Source organism: Notamacropus eugenii, chromosome 3, assembly GCF_028372415.1.
Source record: "Notamacropus eugenii isolate mMacEug1 chromosome 3, mMacEug1.pri_v2, whole genome shotgun sequence".
Taxonomy (NCBI): domain Eukaryota; kingdom Metazoa; phylum Chordata; class Mammalia; order Diprotodontia; family Macropodidae; genus Notamacropus; species Notamacropus eugenii.
Genome location: NC_092874.1, coordinates 105,754,813 through 105,768,424, shown reverse-complemented (window position 1 = coordinate 105,768,424; position 13,612 = coordinate 105,754,813).

Genomic DNA, 13,612 nt, shown 5'->3' with positions numbered 1-13,612 from the left:
GTGCCCAGTTTCCCAGAGTGGCAGATGGCATTTGGCAAGATTCAAGAAAGAGGCCATCCAAGATTTTCTCCTAATAAGGCACTAAGTTTAATAGCCCCACCATTTTCATGAGACTGGACCTGGGATCCAACATTGTTATTTCCTTGGGTCCCCACAACCTGCCCCACCCCAAGTTTGACTCACGATATCCATCATCCACCTGAGCTTTCATGAGTCTCAGGACTCTGGTCTGAAAATATTGGAGGTTCATTATAATATATCAAAGTCTGAAAACTATTCTAGAAGTCTGTTCTATAGCTTCTAGGTTACTGTAGCCTTCACCCCAACCCTTCATCCAGAGAGAGTTGTGGGATTTGATCTAGTTCCTTCCCTCTGTTGATTATTTTCTAGTTACTCTATATATTGCTTGTTTGTCCACCATCCTATGCATGTTGTTTGCCCCATTAGATTCTGAACACCTGGAGGAACTGGGTTTGCCTTTTTTTGAATCCCCAATGCCTGCCTGCCACATAGCAGATGCTCAATAGATTTTTATTGACTGACTGACTGAATGTAGAGTGGGAGTGATATTGCCGTTTCCCAAAGTAGCCCCTTTGGAACTAAAACCCTGAAGAGCCAGGGATCAAGTTGTGTTGGCAATAGAATTGAGGAGGAAGATAGGGTTGAAAGTGGGTACCCTGGAGGCAAGGATGGAAAATAGAATGTGTCCCTTTGCTAAGGAGAACTTCCCCAAGCACAGGGGAAGTGAGTACCTTGGCCCAGACTAGCCTGGAAATATACTTGACTATTGAGGGAAGGGAGTAGGGAAGGAGGGGAAACTGCTGACTCTGTTACCCAAGACTTGTTGGGGGAGGAAATGAAATTCAATATTCCCCCTCCTCTGATCTTCAGCCACAAGGATGTGAACAGGTGGGACATCCTCACCCTGTATGCAAATGCTATGTCTCTGGAAGGCACGTCTGAGATGGCTTTGAAGCTATAAGGATGAGGGCACGGAGAAGATGGAGTAGATTTCATGAAATCCTAAAAGATAAAGAGGGCTTAGGACTGGTTTCTAGAGTTCATCTAGTTCAATCCCCTCATTTTAAGTACATGATAAAACTGGGAAGAGAATTACTTGACCTCTTCAAAGTCTTAATAGGTCTCTTCACAAAGCCCTGCCTGATGACTCTTAGTCTAGTGTTCTTTCCAGTGTATCCCAAAGTGATGGATGCTGGTCTCCATAATCCTCATTTAAAGAGCCCTGAGATTAATCCTAACCCCCACCTTCACTGTAGGGACTCTCTTCTCCTCTTTGCAACTCTCTAATCTCCACAAAGAAGCCCAGAGGAAAGCCACCAAGGCTGAAGGATGGGGCTTTGAGGTCCAGACTGGACAGTAGGTCTATCAATGGGTATTCTAGGGCATTGAAAGAAAACATAAGTATTTGGCTAAATCATGGTCCCAAAAACCAGAACAGAGTTAAAGAATTCATCTAAAGATACGGATTATGGTAAAGCAAATCACTTCCCTTTCTGGGTACCAATTTCCCCATAGTTTACCAGTTAAGCTGGATTGTTTCTAAATTCAAACTTGACCCAAATTCAAGTCTTATGATGATTTCATATCCCCTATATTAGGTTATTGGTATTAGGAAAAAATGTGATGCACCGCTGCAAAAATTTTGCCCACCTCCACATCTCTCTTATTGTAGTTCTAACTCTCAGGTACTATGAATCTCTCTTGCTCTTCTTAGAGCTAGTGGTTTTATCCCCAGGGTTCTAAGTTTAGCATGGCAGGTGGCAATTAGGCCTTTCCCAGGACTGGCAGCAGCCAGCCAAGGGGGCTGGGACAGGTTCAGCAGCAGATACCTGAGCAGGGTGGGGTGGCAGGTTGGGGGTGGGGATGGGGAAGAAGTGGGAAGGGGATAGAGGGTTGTCTCAGCTGAGTTTGTAGGAGGGGACTGAGGCCAAATTGTGTGTTTCCCAGACACTGTTGGGCAACTGGGGGCATGGGGCCTCTGGGCCTCCAGGAACAGGAACTAGGAAATAAGGAGACCTCAGTTCCTTTTGCTGCCAGCCTCCTACTCCTTTCCGATTCTTCCGACCCCAAATGCACTGGCAAATTAGTATGAATGTCATTTAGGTTGTGTATATGGGTGTATGTGGAACAAACAGATTCTTTGATTCTGTGAAGGGAGAAAGCACAGGAAGAAAGAAAGAAAGAAAGAAAGAAAGAAAGAAAGAAAGAAAGAAAGAAAGAAAGAAAGAAAGAAAGAAAGAAAGAAAGAAAGAAAGAAAGAAAGAAAGAAAGGAGATAGGACAAGGGATGTGAAATCATCATAGGGCTTGAATTTGGGTCCCAGGAAAGGTTCTTACTCTTTTATTCCTCTCTAGACTCTCCCTAATAACCTTTCTCTTACCCCTTCCTTCCATCGTTTTGCTTTTCCTGGTCTCTTGGCTTTAGATGTTGTCTTTAGTGTATCTTGGAAAGTTACCTTGTAGCCTTTGGAGAAGCCAAAAAATTGTTTCTTCCTTGGAGTGGGGCAGAAGCAAATCTAAGGAGCTGATTCCATCTATATACACAGGTCTCCCTCTACTCCCCACCCCCCAGACTGAGCTGTGTTGCACTTAACCCTGTGTAACCCTAAGAGCTTGTCCTTGGTTGGCCATTCTATTTGCTGCCTAGAGCTACCTTTATAAAACTCTCTGAGATATCAGAGGTCCATGCCGTCTGAACTCTCTGTCACTTTGCATTTGAACTCGGTATATGTGTACTTCATTGTCCAAATGGTACCTGGACATCAGGGGGTCTGTGTGCCTGGGGCTTACTCCAATATCTATACACCTATGCATGAAAGACAGGGTAGTCTAGTGGAAATTATAGGATGATCAGTTTGGAAGGAACCTCAGACATCATTTATTTCAACACCCTTATTTTAGAGGAGGAAACAGAAGCCCAGAGAAGTGAAATGATTTACCCAACGTCAAAGTAAGTAGTATACTGGGTTTTTTTTTTTTACCTATTACTCAGCAGCTTATTAACTATATGACCTTGAGCAAGTCCCACAACATCTCCAAGACTGTTTTCTCACCAATAAAATTGGTGAGATAATAATGCCTGTATATCTCTTATAGTTTGTTGAGAGGATCAATGAGATAAAATACGGGAAAGCATTTTGAAAATGTGCTATACTATAATATACAGGTGGAAGATATTGCTTTTGCTAAATGTATTTCTGTGTATCATTTATTCCTGGGGTTTGTAATACCCTCCACAAATTAGGCTGAGATGACCCAGCTTGGGGTTTCTCTTGTTTCTTTTCTCTGTGCCTATTTGTGACCTTATCCTCCCCACCCTCTGTTATGAACCACTCCCAAACCTCAGTCCCATGGGAACAAATGGAGAAGGATCTAAACCTCAAACTGGCAGATATTTCACAGAAGAAGGTTCATTATTTTCACTATTCCTGTTGTCCCTAACCCCACCCCCCACCTGCCACCAACTTGCACCTTACTCCCAATTCTGTTCTCTTAGAACCCAGGGAATTATGGCATAGACTTGTATTCCTTGTCCACAGGGATCTCAATTCCTGCTTCAAATGAATAGCTAAATACATATGTAGTTATGGCAAGTAACATTCTCCCATTGCCAGGGTTTCCTCTCCTCCTCCTCTCCCTGAAAGATGCTCTGAAAGATGCCCCCAGATTGAATGAAGGAGGATTTACCCTAGAAGAAGCTCTGCCTCTGTCATTATCTCTTATCTTTCATGTCCCAGCTCTTGCCAAGGTCTGCTGATTTCACTTCTGTGACATCTTTCGAGTATTCCTTCTTTTTTCCTCTGACACTGCCAGGCCCTCATCACCTTGTGCCTTGATTATTGCAATAGTCTGCCTGCCTCAAGTCTTTCCCCAGTGTGATCCATTCTCCATGCAGTCACTAAAGTCATTTTCCTAAAGCACAGGCCTAATCACATCATCCCCTAAAAGTCCAGTGGCTTCTTGTTGCCTCCAGGAGCAAATACAAAATGTTCTGTTTGGCATTCAAAGACTTTTATAACCTAGCCTCCTTCTTTCTTTGCAGTCTTCTTACCACTTACTTTCCACCTTGTGCTCTTCAATCCAGCGACACTGGCCTCTTGGCCGTTCTGGGAACAAAACGTTCCATCTCTTGGCTCAGGGTACTTTCTCTGGCTTTCCTCCCTGCCTGAGATGCTCTCCCTCCCCTACTTTGACTATTGACATCCCTGGCTTCCTTTATCCCAACTAAAGTCCCACATTTGATAGGAAATATTTCTCAACTTTTAAAAAGTTCTAGTACTTTCCCTCTTTTCATTATTTTTCAAAATTTATCTTGCATATAGTTTGCTTTGTATATATTTGTATGTTGTTTCCCTCAATAGACTGTAAACTCCTTAAAGGCAGGGACTCTCTTTAGGCTACTTTTGTACCCAGAGAGCTTACTCAGTGCCAGGCACATAGTGGATATGTTTAAAATGTTTGTCATATTCCTTTGGGAATCTTATGTATATGAGTGACTGAGTGAATGTAATGTATGCTTTAAAGGAATATTCATGGTCTTGTTGGTTCTTCACATGCAATTAAGGTAATCAAGCCCTTTTGGAGGATAGAGAATGTCTACTTTGCACCTCATGGCTTGCCCCTTTGCCTTTTGATGGCTCTTGTCTTTTACCTTTTGTAGAACTTCAACATTTGCTCAAGTCTCACTGAAAAGTGATGCTGGTGACCTGCACAGCCCCTCCTCACTCAAATCAAAGTCAACTGCAAGTCATGTCATCATTTCCCTGACGTCGTGGTCCTCTTCAAAAATGAAGGACAAACACAAGTTTCACTGGGAAACCCCCTTTACATTATTTGTCATATATATAATTCTCTTGGTTCTCCTTACTTTATTCTGTTCATACAAGTCTTCCTATATTTCTCTGAATTCTTTATGTTTGTCATTATTTTTTATTCAGCCATACCCCAATTGGTAGGCATCCACTTTATATCCAGTTTTTCCTTTTTTACTATTTATATTACCTTTCATTACATCTTTGACATCCTTGGGGTACATATGTCTAATAATCAGGTCTCTTGGTTAAAGGGTTAGAACATTTTAGAAACTTTTATCATAAAGGTCCACATTAATTTCCAGAATGGTTGGGGTGGTGAGAAACTAATTAGAAGACTGTTATAGTAGCCTAAGGGTAAGGTGATAAAGGTTTGAACCAAGGTAGTCACTATGTAAGTGGAAAGAAGTGAATAGATGTGAAAGATGTGAAAATAAAATTGGTAAAACTTAACAGCTGATAGAATTCGAGTGAGGGAAATGGAGAAAGAAAAGACATGAATGACTTCAAGATTGCAGAACTGGGTAACTGGAAAGATAATGGTGGATAATGAAGGAAGGGCAGATTTCAGGGAACATATGAAGCCTATTTTGGACATGTTGAGTTTGAGACACCTATGGCACAGTCAGGAGAAATCTAGCTGGTGAGTTAGAACTGGCGTACAGGACCAAAATTAGTGTTGGATATATAGATTTGGCAGTCACCTGTATGGAGAAGAAATTAGAATGTATGGGAGTGGATGGGATTCCCAAAAGAGAGAATAAGACAGAGTAGTCTAAAAGGTAGAAAGATAGCCAGGAGAAAGAAGTTTCACAGAAGCATGGGAGAAAAAAGGAAGGTATAATCCACTGTGTCAAAAGCTGGAGAAATGGAAAGGAGGATGAGAACTGAGAACAAGGTATCTGATTCAGCAATTAAGAGATCATTGGTGGGGTACATAAGAGCCTGCAATGGAAGTGATTGTGTGAGCAGGAATTAGAGGCAACAAGTATTGGTAAACATAGGAGTTGGGCAGTATGAAAGAGAAGTGAGAGGATAATAGCTTGAGGCCACAGTCAAGGCCAGTGAAGCATTGTTAAAGATTATTAGTAGATAGACGACCAGCCAGTAGACAGAGATTAAAGATGAGAGGTAGGGAATGTGATGGAGGTGGGAGGTGGGGAAGAAAGGACAAAAAGAGTGGAGTTGGTCATATGAAGAAAAAATATCATCTTTTCCTCAGAGAACAGAGTAAAAGAGGAGATAGGTGAGGAGGGCTTTTAAAATGGGTCCTAGCGAAAATAAGGAAGCCCAAGAAAGATGCTTCCATTGTTAGACTTACACTGGAGATGAGAGTGTCAGCTGAGAGAAGTAGATAGGAGAATTTTTGAGATCCGGAGAAAAGGAGGAAAGGTTTGGAACACTAATTGAGATGAGAGAAATAGGCAATCAGAGAAGAATATATAAAGGAGAGTGATCTGCTGTCAGTTTGAGTATATTCCTCCCCCACACAATATGGAAACACATTTTGTTTAAAAGGAAGAAACAACTCCTTATCTTTTTTTTCTTTTATTTTGGTCACTAAAGCTTCTTTCAGTTGATTGACTGGTAATTAACTGATCCTCAAGGATAACTGGGTGATTCAGGTTCTAGAACACTGGGCCTAGAGTCAAGAGGTTGTTGTTTAGTCCTGTCTAACTCTTTGTTGCCTGGTTCTGGGTTTTCTTGACAAAGATACTAGAATGGTTTGCCATTTCTTCTTCAGTCCATTTTACTGATGAGGAAATTGAGGAAAACAGGGTCAAGTGACTTGTCCTGGGTCACACAGGCTAGTGTCTGAAGCTAAATTTGAACTCAGGTCATCCTTTCTCCAAACCTGACACTCTATCCATTGCATCACCTAGCTTCCTAGAGTAAAAAGGATTTGAATTCCAATCCAACCCCAGACACTTACTAGCTGTGTGACCATGGGCAAGTCACTTAACTTTTGTCTGTCTGTTTCCTCATTTGTGAAATTGTGATGGTAATACTAGCACCTATTTCCCAACGTTGTTGTGAAGAGCAAATGATATGGTATTTGTAGAGCACTCAACACGATGTCTGAAATGTTAGTTATTATTATCATTAACAAGCATTTATTAAATATTTACTATGTACCAGGCATTGTGTGAATCTGGGGATAGAAATGTAGGAAGTCCTCTCTCTGGCCCTGCTCTTCCTTGGTTCTAGGCAAATCCCTAAGCAATTTCTCTTTCTAATGTTATGGCTTCAACACCCATTCTGAGTATGTTTCCTCCACGATTAACCATCAATAACTAGTGCTTCTGTTTTGGACTCCTAGGCCTTGGGTGACTAGCTCTTCTGACCTTTCAGAACTCACAAGGTCATGGTCTACAATTTCCTTCACCTAAAAAAAAAAAAACAACAAAAAGAACAAATGTTGGGCAAAAACCCAAGACCTATATTCATGGGAATACGTCAATCTCAGACAGAGAGACAGGGCCCAAAGCTTCTCCCCTTACAACATTGTCTCCTCTCACTGGAACACTGACAGCTGGAAAGATGTCAGGAAAGTTAATTGTTCATAGCCAGAATGAGTGAACATAGTAAAAATACCAATACTACCTGATAATTTACTTAGTGCCATACCATTCAAATGATCAAAATACTACTTTAGAGAACTAGGAAAAATAACAACAAAACTCATCTGGAGGAACAAAATATCAAGAATGCTAAGGTAATTTTAAAAAATGGGAAGGAAATAGGCCTAAAAGTACCAGATAAACTAAACTTCAAAGCAGGAGTCATCAAAACAATTTGATTCTGGTTCAGAAATAGAGAGGTTGATCAGCGGAACAGATTAGGTACATAATATACGAAAGTAAATGAGGGAAGGAAGAGAATAAGCTTTTATATTTTTGATTGCCGTTGTTCATCGTGTCCAATACTTCGTGACCCCATTTGAGATTTTCCTGGCAAAGATACCAGAATGGTTTGCCGTTTCCTTCTCCTGCTCATTTTACAGATGAGAAGACTGAGGCAAACAAAGTAAAGTGACACAGCTAGAAAATACCCTAGGCCAGATTGGAACTCAGGTCTTCCTGACCCCAGGCCCTCTGCTTTATCCATTGGGCCACTTGCCAGGCATGATGCTAAATTGCTACAACTATTATTTCATTTGATCTTTACGACAACTCTGGAAGGTAGGTGCTATTACTATCTGCATTTTATAATTGAGGTAACTGAGGCAAACAAAGGTTAAGTGACTTACTCAGGCCATACCGTCAGGTATCAGAGTGCCAATTTGAATTCAGGTCTTCCTAACTCCAGGCCCAGAACTCTTTTCAGTGTGCCACCTGACAGCAGCACAGTAGACTTAAATGTTTCATAAACCTAAAGATTTCAGCTACTAGGACAAGAACTCACTATTCAAAACAAATCATGAGAAAAACTGGAAAACAGTAGGGCAGAATCTAGGTATAGACCAGCATCTCAAATCATATACCAAGAAAAGCTCCAAATGGATACATGACTTAGACATAAAGTGTGACATCATAAACAAATTAAAGAACAAGGAATAAATTACCCATCAGATTTATGAATATGGAAAGAGTTCATGACCAAGCAAGATATTGAAAGGATCACAGAAGATAAAGAGGAAAATTTTGATTATATATAATTGTATCATTTTTGCACAAACAAAACCAATACAGTTAAAGTTAGAAGAGAAGCTTCTAATGGGGGAATCATCTTTGTAACAAGTTTCTGTGATAAAAATCTCACTTCTAAGATACATAGGGAAATGATTCAAATTTATAAGAATAAGAACCATTCCCCAATTGATAGTCAAAGTATATAAATATGAAGTTTTCAGAGAAAGAAGTCCTAGCTATCAATAACCATGTGAAAAAATGCTCTGAATCATTATTCATGAGAGAAATGCAAATTAAAACAATTCTGAAGTTCCACCTTGTGCCCATCAGATTGGCAAAGTTGACAGAAATGGAAAATGACAATGCTGGAAGGGCCGTTGGGAAATAAATACATTAATACATTGTTAGTAGAACTATGACCTGGTGCTGGCTTTCTGGAAAGCAATTTAGAACTATGTCCCAAAAGCTATTAAATTATGCAGAACTCTTTGACCCACTGATGCCAGAACTCTATTTATACCCTAAAAGAGATAAAAGAAAGAGGAAAAGGTGCTGCATGTCCAAAAATACTTATAATATCTGTTCTTGTGGCAGCAAGGAATTGGAAATTGAGCAATATCATAAATACAAAAAAATAAACTCTGAAATGCTTAGGAACTTTGATCAATACAATTAGCAACCACAATTCTTCTGACTCCAGATGAAACATGCCAGCGAGATCCTAGTGGTGGTGGACAGATTGGGGGATAGTGTGTGTGTGTGTGTGTGTGTATGTGTGTGTATGTGTGTGTGTGTGTGTGTGTATGACCAGTATCAGAATTTTTTTGACTATATGTGTTTGTAACAGAGGTTTTGTCTTCTTGCTTTCTCATTTATGGAGGTGGGGGCACAAAGAGAGGCGAGACAGGTTGGTGAGAATACAGATCTGAAAACAAAATAAAATTTAATTTAAAAAAATGAAACCAGTCAAACAGAAAAAGTCAACCAATAGAGAAGGAACAGAGGAGTTAAATGGTGTCTTTTGAATGTGTCCCCAATTCCACTGAAACTACAACCAGTCAGGGAAGTTGTTATTTACCATGAAATCAGTAGACCAGTAGAATATTTATGGATCCTCCAAAGTCTCTCCACTACAATTACAGTACCACCTATCATGAACAATGTTCTGGAAGCAGGTCCCCCAACCTCTTCCATTTAAGGAATTCCAGTATTGGTCCTCTGTCCAGGCTGATAAGTACTGAGCTCAAAGTTCTCTGTTACACAAAGAAAATGCAAAAAGAGTCTCTACCCTCAAAAGCTTACCTTCTAATGGGAAGTATAACATATACACAGATTGGTACATTCAAGATACTTACAGAATAGATGGAAGATAACTTTAGGGGTCAAGACAATAGTAGGTAGAGAGTTGGCATGGACTCTTGGAGAAGTTGCTCCTGTGTTTTCTGTAAAAACTAACTGACAGAACCCTGACTCTTTTGGGTCCCCCTTTGGCTTTAAGGATTCTGCTATTCATGAGAAATACCTAGCGGGGGTGGAGAAGGAAGAGAGTTTTCTCTGTTTTCTCCCCAGGAGTTACTGATTTTGGCACACATAGAAATTGTGTGGTTACACATAATCTAAGAGATTTTCCAGGTTAAAAGATGAGAGCAACTGAGGCAATAGATTTCCTTCAGAAGCACATTTCTGATGCAAATACTTGACAAAGTAGGAGAGTTCCCGGGCAATGTCCTTGAACCCCAACATCCTTTGTAGAAGAATGATTTCAATTTCCTAGGCAGTATGATCCCATAATGTAGTCATTTATCCAGAGAGAGAGAAAGATGTCCTGGGTAGCATCCACTTCAGGGATTGCACCATGGCTGACTGCAAGTTTGAGAATTCAGGCATCAGACCACCTAGAGAAAGAAGAAATGCTCACATAGTTTTTGAATAACATCCAGACTAAGGTAGAAAGCATCACTCATGTGGCTCCTGTAGCTGAAGGGCTAACGCTATATTATGTGGGGTGGGAAGTGAGAGCAGGTAAGAGACATTTCCACAGTCCTTTCTATTATCCTGAATCCTTTGATCTTATGGGAAAGTGATTTGTCATTTGACTGCTTTATGTTTCTCTTCCAGGTGAGTTCAAGTTTTGAGTTATTAGGTTAAAAGAGGATTCATTTGAAATTCAGAATGACTATGACTGCTTTAAGTGCATCCTGTATCTGTTTATAGAATTTTAGTAGTCTTTTGTGTATCTCTTAGGCATTTTCTATGTACTTCTATGGATTCCTAAGAAACCTAACAACTAAATAGCTCAGTGGATAGAGTGCTGGGCTTGAAGTCAGGAAGACTTAAGTTCAAATCTGATCTCAGATATTTGCTAGTTGTGTGACCTTAAGCAAATTTTATTGTCTTGGTTTCCTCATCTGTAAAATGAGTTGTAAAAAGAAATGGCAAACATAGTATCTTTGTCAAGAAAACCCACTGGTGTTCTCTGGTCCATGGGGTCACAAAGAGTTGGATATGACTGAATAACAACAAATTCTTCATTTTCTGTGGGATAATATGCATTATTTAACTGAATACTTGCTGGGGGTCCTATTGCCCACATTTGAGAAATTTAGATATATTCTATAGCTAATTTATCATTGGAGATTTCCTTCAAATAAACTTCAGGGTAATGGCATGAAGAGGCAAAGATAAAAAAATCTTTGGGGATTGCCCCCCATCTAAATCTAGGATATAAATAAGAGGACTGCCAGGCAACAATTGAGATCAGCTAAATTTGTAGGGAAACTAACTAGTCAGCACAGGGAGTAGACAAGGTAGACGGAGAAAATGATTCAGGATTTGGCTGGGCAAGTTTAGGACAAATGATGAGTCTACAGTGGAAGGCAATGTATAGCTGAATTGGTTAGCTATAGTTTCAAATTTGTTAAGGAAAGAAAAGTGAAACCAAAACAGAAGTGGGGGGCTATGGAAGGGGAAAGAGGACTGGGAGAGTACAAGTGAGAAAGAGGGAAATGGAAGGATAGGACATTATATTCAGAGACTGGAATTTCAGAGTTCAAAATCATGAAAGTGGTATGATAATAGGTCATTGTAAGCATCCTTGGGGATGACTGGTGAAGCTGTAACACAGGGAAGTAGAGGAGGTTATTAATAAACTAGGAGATTAGGGTGTTTGAAGAGACAGCATCAAATATATTGCAGTCCCCAAGTAGGAGAGGTTGAGTTGAAGACAATGATTGTGGTCCAAGGCTTGAACTTGAAAAAGGGGTAAAGATCACCAGATGAAAAGAATCTGAACCACTGAACTTTTTTCTCTTCTCTGAATGCCCTTAGCAATTAACATATCTCTTAGGTCAATTATAACATTCTTCTTGTATTATATTTATTTATGCAACAGGCAACTAGAGAGGGCACTGGATTGAACACTAAGTCTAGAGTCAGGAAAGCCTGAGCTCAAATCCAACCTCAGATACTTACTGGTGACTAGACCCTGGGCAAATCACTTTTCCCTTATTTGCCTCAATTTCCTCCTCTATAAATTGGGGATAATAATACCTATTTCCCAGGGTTGTGAGGATCAAATGAAATTTGCAAAAAGTGCTTAGCATTTAGTAGGCACTATATAAATGTTAGTTATTATTATCATATAACCCACTCTTACTAGACTGTAAACATCTAAGTTCAAGGGCTGTCTCTTCTTCATTATTGTCTTCTCCACTGGTACTAGCACAATAATCCTTGCTTTGTGTTTTCATTTTTCACTTTACATTGATCCTTAATGAACCTACTAACCAAGCAACACTTTATAATAGCTGACAGTCTTTTCAGGTTTACAAAATACTTCATATATATTATCTCATTTGATCGTTATGATAAGCTGTAAGATGGATGGTATTATTATCCCTATTTTACAGATGGAATGGGAAAACTGAATCTAATGAGAGATTAAGTGACGTGCCCAGGATCATACAGCTATTAAGTGTTTGAGAGAAGATTTAAACTCAAGTATTCTAGACTCCTAAGTTCAATGTTCTGGACACCATACCACCAAGTAACATTGTTGTTGAGTTTCAATCATGTCTCACTCTCCATGATCTCATTTGGAGTTTCCTTGCCAATGATACTAGAGTGATTTGCTATATCCTTCTCCACCTCATTTTACAGAGGAGGAACTGAGACAAACAGGGTTAAGTGATTTTTCCAGCATCATAAAGCTAAGTAAGAGTCTGAAGCTGGATTTGAATTCAGGTCCTCCTGACTCCAAAGTGAGTGCTCTGTCTACCCAATAACATAACAAAATCATAATCTTGTTCGTTACTACTGAGATTTTCTTCAGTGTCTAGCCCTTTTAGGACCTCATACCAGACTCAACTCTGGATATTCTTCTCTTCCCTTGTCTCAGGAATAATGAGACAAGAAACCTGACCTGTAGTGGCCTTGGGCAGTGGGTTAGGTCAAAGGCTTGATGCAAACTGAGATAATTTTTGACCTTTGCTGGTCCCTCTGAGAAAGGTGGGGGCAGGTAGTAGAGGGAAATGTGTTCTTTGTGGCTCCCCTAGAGGGCACTTTCCTTATATATGATATGTCTGACCATTCCTGAACCAGACTCACCTCCAGCCCTAACCATTGCCCTCAGCCATACGCATATTCAGTGCTCCAAAGCACCGCTGGTTATAGCCTACTCCCTCACTACAATTCTGGGGGAAAGGAGGCAGTATCCTAATGATCTCAGTGGCATGGAGGCAAAGCTTCAGCTGCAGTGCAATCAACTCCATTTCATTTCCAGAGTCATCTATCTCCTTACCAACCACCAAGACATTGCCTTCATACTCCAACTCTTCTTCCAGTTCGAGAACCGTAGTCATATCAAGTCCATCTTGGAAAAGACATGTCAATCCACTCTGCTCAATCTCCACCCATAATCCCTGTGTAACTTTCCAAACCAAAACATTCCTCCCTGGCCACCACTCCCTGGTCTATGTTGTTTCTCCTTATTAGAAAACAAGTTCCAGTAAGATAGACAGCCTTCACCTTGATGTTTGTGTTCCTGGAGATTAGCAAAGTACTTGGTACACTGCTGTTGTTGTCATTTTAGTCTTGCCCAACTCTTTTTGACCCAATCTGGGATTTTCTTGGCAGAAATACTGGAGTGATT